The sequence below is a fragment of the Pelodiscus sinensis genome, chromosome 24 (assembly GCF_049634645.1).
Source record: "Pelodiscus sinensis isolate JC-2024 chromosome 24, ASM4963464v1, whole genome shotgun sequence".
Lineage (NCBI taxonomy): Eukaryota > Metazoa > Chordata > Testudines > Trionychidae > Pelodiscus > Pelodiscus sinensis.
Genome location: NC_134734.1, coordinates 25,439,901 through 25,445,920, shown reverse-complemented (window position 1 = coordinate 25,445,920; position 6,020 = coordinate 25,439,901).

The window sequence follows — 6,020 nt, the reverse complement described above, 5'->3', positions numbered from 1 at the left end:
CATAGTTTTATACCGGGGTAGTAAGATATTCTTTTTCTTATTTTCTATCCCTTTCAGAGAATTATCCACGATAACTCCAAGATCTTTCTTGATTTGTGGTAGCTAAATTAGCCCCCATCATATTGTATGTATAGTTGGGGTTATTTTTTCCAGTGTGCATTACTTTTCACTTATCCACAATTGTTAGCATTGCATGTTAATATACACAATGTTACAACTTTGTACAGTCTTCTTGTTGCTTTATCTGTCGCATGACATGAGAGAGATGAGGTGAGTGAGGGAATATCATTTATTGGACCCCACTTGTGTCCGTGAGGGAGACCAGCTTTGGAACTACCTCAGTCTTTTGGAAAGCTTGTCTCCCTGAATAACAAGTATACCCTGTGACAGATTGACAAAGTTTATTAAGTGAATGTTTGTGAGCAAGTTTAAATCACGAGTTCAACAGCAATGAAGTGAATAGGGTATCCGGGGATAGACTTTTGGGTTGGAGAGAGGGTGGGTACGTTATTTGCATTACAGTAAGGTGATGCCCAAGTCCGGTGCTCTAATTACATGCCTTTGTGCCACTTGCATCATGTGACCCGCGTATGAAACTGCATCACCCAGACTGTACAAGTAGTGCCCCGTACATGGCTTGTGACGTATATATGCAAATTCCTGTGAATGATGGGAGGGAAGGGGGCGGGATGAGGGAGTTACGATAGATGGGTTTTTTGAAGCGCCCATAGAACACAAGGAGTGTGCATTGCCCTGGATTTAGGTGAGGGGTTTGTGGTAACACAGTTTATACTTATTAGTGAGGGCACTTTCCCTAAGGAGTAGGCATACCATTTCTAGTAACCCAGGCTATCCTACTAGGGTAAGTGTGTGCCCCACAGTGTGCCCTATTCCTATGTCCCCAGTTATTTTGGGGGGAAGTAAATACGGTACCACTCAGGGGATGAAGCCTGAGCCTTCCCCAGCTCTGACCACTGTCGGGGTTTCTGTGGTGCCCTCGGCCACTAGGGGAGTGAAGTAGGTGCCCTGGCCATGTCCCACTATGGTGGGTGGTTCAAAGAGTCTCAGACCAATGCTTTCCCGGGTCTTCTGCATCCTCTTCCTTTTCAAGCTGCAACCATTGGGGGAGGAACATAGCCCCCTGGGGGGGAAGTGAGGAAAGTGCCCCTGGATTGCCCTAGCGATGTCCCCCCTCAGTGGGTGGTAGTGACTCAGTCCATGGGGGTGGGAGGAAAGGGGGGGGCAAAACCCTCAAAAATCCTCCCCTAGTGTCTTGTGAGACTAAATCCTTTGTCTTCTACGTCCCTCAGCATCCTCTTCAGTATCCTTGTCCTCTTTCTGTTTTTGAGCCATACCTGATTGGGGGGGGGGAGGCAGGCCTTTTTTGGGGGGAAGGTGAGCAAAGTGCCCCCGGGTGTGACCTGGCCACGTTCCCTTCAGTGGGCTATAGTAGCTCTGTCCTTGTGGAGGTGTGATGGGGAGTTTTCCCTGCACTGGTCCTGTTAGGGGTTAAAACCAGCCCTGGAGTAGGGCTGGAGCCATGTGTAAGGGGACTGTTACCCCTTACTAAAACTCTGTGGGAGTTTTTTGGTTTGCCAGCTCCCAGCTTCAGAAGGGGAAGGGTTCATGAGACTGACAGACCCCAGCCAGAGACAATGGAAAGCAGTCAACACTCCAGCTCAGCCTGACTGACAGGTTGTAAGCGGGGATTGTTCTGGCTCTCTCTGAGCAAACAGAGAGCTGAAAGAGTAGTGCAAGCTGTGTGGAGAGACAGTCTTGCAACAGCAGAGCCAGGCATACACAGCTCAAGGAGTGCAGACCCTGTGTTGAGCAGCAGACTGGCAGTGCTCAGAAAGCCAAAAGGAACAGAGAAGCAATACAAGGAGCTGGAACTGGCCAAGCAGCACAGCCTGCAGCTGGATGTGGTGAGCAGCTGGGAACTGCAAAGTGTGGGGAGAGGCTCTGGACTGGGAGAGGGGTCTGGCCACTTAGAGCTTGAGGCTGTGTGGTCACTGCCAGAGCAAGCGTGTCCAGCCTGCATCCCCCCCTCCCCCCCCCCCCGCAGTACATCCAAGACCTCTAAGGGGCCTCTAAGGAAGAGACTGTGAACTGTCCTTACACTCTGCAGGCTGCTGTTTTGATGTCCCTGTGCTACAGAGCAGGGCTCTGTGTTCTCATTTAACCATTCTCATTGTTTCTTATTCTATTCTCTTTAATCAGTTGATGTTTAATAAATTGTATTTGCTTTGAACCTTATGAAGTGATCACTGGGCCAAGAAGGCCTGCAGTGTAAAGAGAGCACCTCGGAGTGAGGACACCCTAACTCCTGCCCCTAGTGACTACAAGGTCGGGGATTAAGCCCCAGGAAACCTGGGCCCAGCCTTGTTGGGGTTTCGAGGGCTCTGCTACTCAGGAGAGTGGAGGGGGAGCCCTCAGGATCAGGGAGCCGTGGGGTAAAGGAAGTGGGAGCGGGGACTCAGATCCTTTCACTGGTTCATTTCACCGGGGTGGTATAGAAGCCAGGAAAGTTCCCCACAATAGCGGGACCAATCCCCTGCTTACACATGCAGCAAGCAGCTGCAGCAGGGAGCTGCCAGTTAGGGTCCAGCTGGGGCTGTCTAAATAAGGGCTCTGGGGGGAGGAGGGGATACTCACCCTTGCTCTGACTGGGGAGCAGGTGGGACCTGGCTTCTAAGGAAGCAAGGTGGCTTCTTACCGAGACAGGGAAGGCAGGGCTGGGGAGCTCTGGCCAGGCTGCGGGGCCTGAAGCAAAGCCTCAGGGTGCTAAGGCTGCCAGGACAGGTAAAGGCAGCAGGTCTGCTCCCTTGCCAATGCTGCGTGGCCATGCCTGGCTGCAGTTTCCCTGTGGCAGGGGCTAGATGATGACTAGCCGTGGGTCACTGAGGCAAGGTGGGCACAGGGGTATCGGGGGTCTCCAGTGGAGGAGGACTTCAGCATGTGGGGCCCTGCAGTAGGGCAGTACCCCGGTAAGAGGGCACCAGAGCCTGGGAGAGATGTGGCCCCTGACCTAGAAAGGTGGAGAATAATAGTAACAGTGGGGGAGATGCCAGTCAGAAGGGGGGCGCTCCAGCACTAAAAAGTCTAATTCCCTGAGTGACCAGCAGGAGGCGCTCCTGGTGGTGAGTTTGCCATGTTACAGGAGGGAAAAGGGGGGGTGGATCCAAAACCCCTCCCATAATCTCATGTGTTCTATTTGTAATCCCTTACTCGTCCCGGTATTGCTGGCGGCTGTAAAGTGCTCTGTATTAATATCATGGGACCACCGGATGGTGTCTGACACCATCAGCTGTCTCATGAGACGGGCGTACCTCTTCCCAAGGCCACAGGCCTCCAACACTAGCTCGTTCTGGGGGTCCCATGATCCAGGGCTCCACTAGCAGGACATGGATTTCAACAGAGTGGCGTTGGGGTCTCGGCGTCCGGTAGGGGGGTGTATTTCACAATCTTTCACAGGCGTGCTGCTTGAAACGCCACCAATCGGTTCTCGAGCGGGATGGACTTAACCACCATGGTGGACTTCTTTGCCTCCTCGGTGGTGATGACGATATCCGGTTGTAGGAAGCTGTCTGTACCTGGCACAATGTAGTCCTGACAGATGGGTCGGTGGGAGGGCCTTGGTGATCCGGGACTGGATGGCGTTGTGGTGTAGTTGCCAGGCTCTGGAGTCCTGCTGGGAGCTGCGCAGGACGTGGGGTAGAGTCTCGCGTTCGTGCGGGCAGCACCTGCACCTTTGTCCCGTGTGCCCCGTGTGCCATAGCGGATGGCACCATTCAGGGGGGCGCAGCTGAGGCGAGCCCAGTGAATGACGCGCCCGTCGGCAAAGTGGGTGAAGCTGCCTCAGTGGAGGAAGTGTGTGCTTGATCCCACTTGCTGGACACCTCAAAGACTTTGCCCTGGTCCAGTTTCTTTTTCAAGTTCTCAGCATAGTTGCTGCAAATCGTTGATTTGAGGATCCTCTCTAGGAACTTCCTTGCTGGTGGCGTGATGACGGTGTGTTGGTCTGAATTGATGCGTGGGATTAGGATCCCCATCTCCTGTCGTTCCTGGTCCCAGGTCCAACAGCAGCCAATCCTTTTTCCCGGGTGGCATTGCGGGCGCAGGACCACAGGGACAACAGGTCTCCCCGTTCCTCTCGAATGCTGCTTCCAGCGAGCTGCTAAGGTAGGTGGCGATGTCCCACTGGGTGGGAGCCCTGGTGATGTGCCTGCGTGCGATTCCTTCACGGCAGCTTGGGCGATGGACCACACTCTATGGCCTGGGCATGTCAGGAGGCGGAAGGAGGGGGGATGATGCCCATGTTGCCTGGGTTGCCCGTTCATTGGCATCCCCATCTCTCTGACATGTACACGATGCCCTCTGGGGGAGGTAGACACACTTCCAGACCAGACCCCGGATGGTGCTGCCCAACCTTATTCAGGGGCACCTTAGCCACAGCCGAGCCCCTCGGCACGAAGGTGTTGAGCGTATTGATCTGCCAAGGCCTCCCCGACTCTTCCTTGAATGAGAGAGATTTCCTGCTTTTCATCTCAAGGGGTGGCCGTAAGCAATTGCTTGCTGGCCTCCCCCAAAATCCTGCAACTGGCAATTTCTCTAGTGCCAGTCTCCCTATCCGAGCCCCAGCCTGGCAGGGCAGAGGAGCAGGGATTGGTCCAAACCCCGGCCTGTTGCCAGCTGAGCTGCTCCCGTTTCGAGCAGGAGAGAAAAGCCCCTTTGCAGATGGTGCTGGGGCCCCAAGCAGCACTGACAGCTCCGTGCCTGGGCCACTGGACTCGCTCGGTCCAGTCTCTCTCTGTCCCGGGTGCGGATGTGCACCGTGATGCTGGCCATGACCAGGGCTCCCAGCACCACCAGAAGGAGAATCCTTTTCATGTGGCAATAGGTTGCTGAGCTCGTGGGGCCTTGTGACAGACTGGGCCGGGTCTGGGCACAGCTGAGGGCATCGGCTCAAGGCGAATTGCTCAAATTTGTGGCTCTCTCTAGCCCCCAGACTGGAGACCTTCCCAAATAGGCCACATACCAGTCCCACAGAGCGCTTCAGCTGCCTGCCTGAAGCCTCACGAGCAAAACCCCTCCAACACCCCAGCAATATCCGTGCCCCAGATGGTCCTGGGCCTCATACACAGGTGAGGGATTTTAGAACCCAAACTCACCTACCCCGAACAAGTTCTGTCCGGTTCCAAGAAACCAGCCACAGATCCCTGATCAATTTACCCTCTGGATCTTACCCACAAATCAGGCTGAGCCAATCCTTTATTATCTACCATCTAAAGGTTTATTACTACAATAAAGAAAAGCATGAGTGTAAGGTTGAGGTATCATATGTTACATGCAGTGAATCCCCCAGTTCTTGATGCAGGCTTGCAGTAGAGATGTTAGAGCTGCTGGCTTAAAAGTCCTTGGTGCACATCCTATGCCAGGATGGGTCTACAGTTCCTGGCTCGTGAATCCCTGCGAGGCTGCATCTGGGGTCAGAAGCAGATCTGAAGACCAACATGGAGTCAGCCACATGGCATATTTATACCTCCTTCTAGGTTTCTTCCAAGCTGGCTAGAGTCACATGGCCAGTGGCCAGGTGTGTCTTTGGCCTCCAGAGATCCATTGTTCCCTGGAGACTTGCTCATTAGCATGTCACTATGCAAACATTCCTGGCCCATTACTCAACCACATATAGAGAAATATTCAGTACTCGTAGAATCATAGAATACTAGGACTGGAAGGGACCTTGAAAGGTCATAGAGTCCAGTCCCCTGCCCTCATGGCAGGACCAAATACTGTCTAGACCATCCCTGAGAGAAATGTATCTAACCTACTCTTAAATATCTCCACAGATGGAGATTCCATAACCTCCCTGGGCAATTCATTCCAGTGTTTGACTATCCTGACAGTTAGGAACTTTTTCCTAATGTCCAACCAAACCTCCCTTGCTGCAGTTTAAGCCCATGGCTTTTTGCTTTATGCCCAGAGACCAAGATGAACAAGTTGTCTCTCTCCTCCTTATG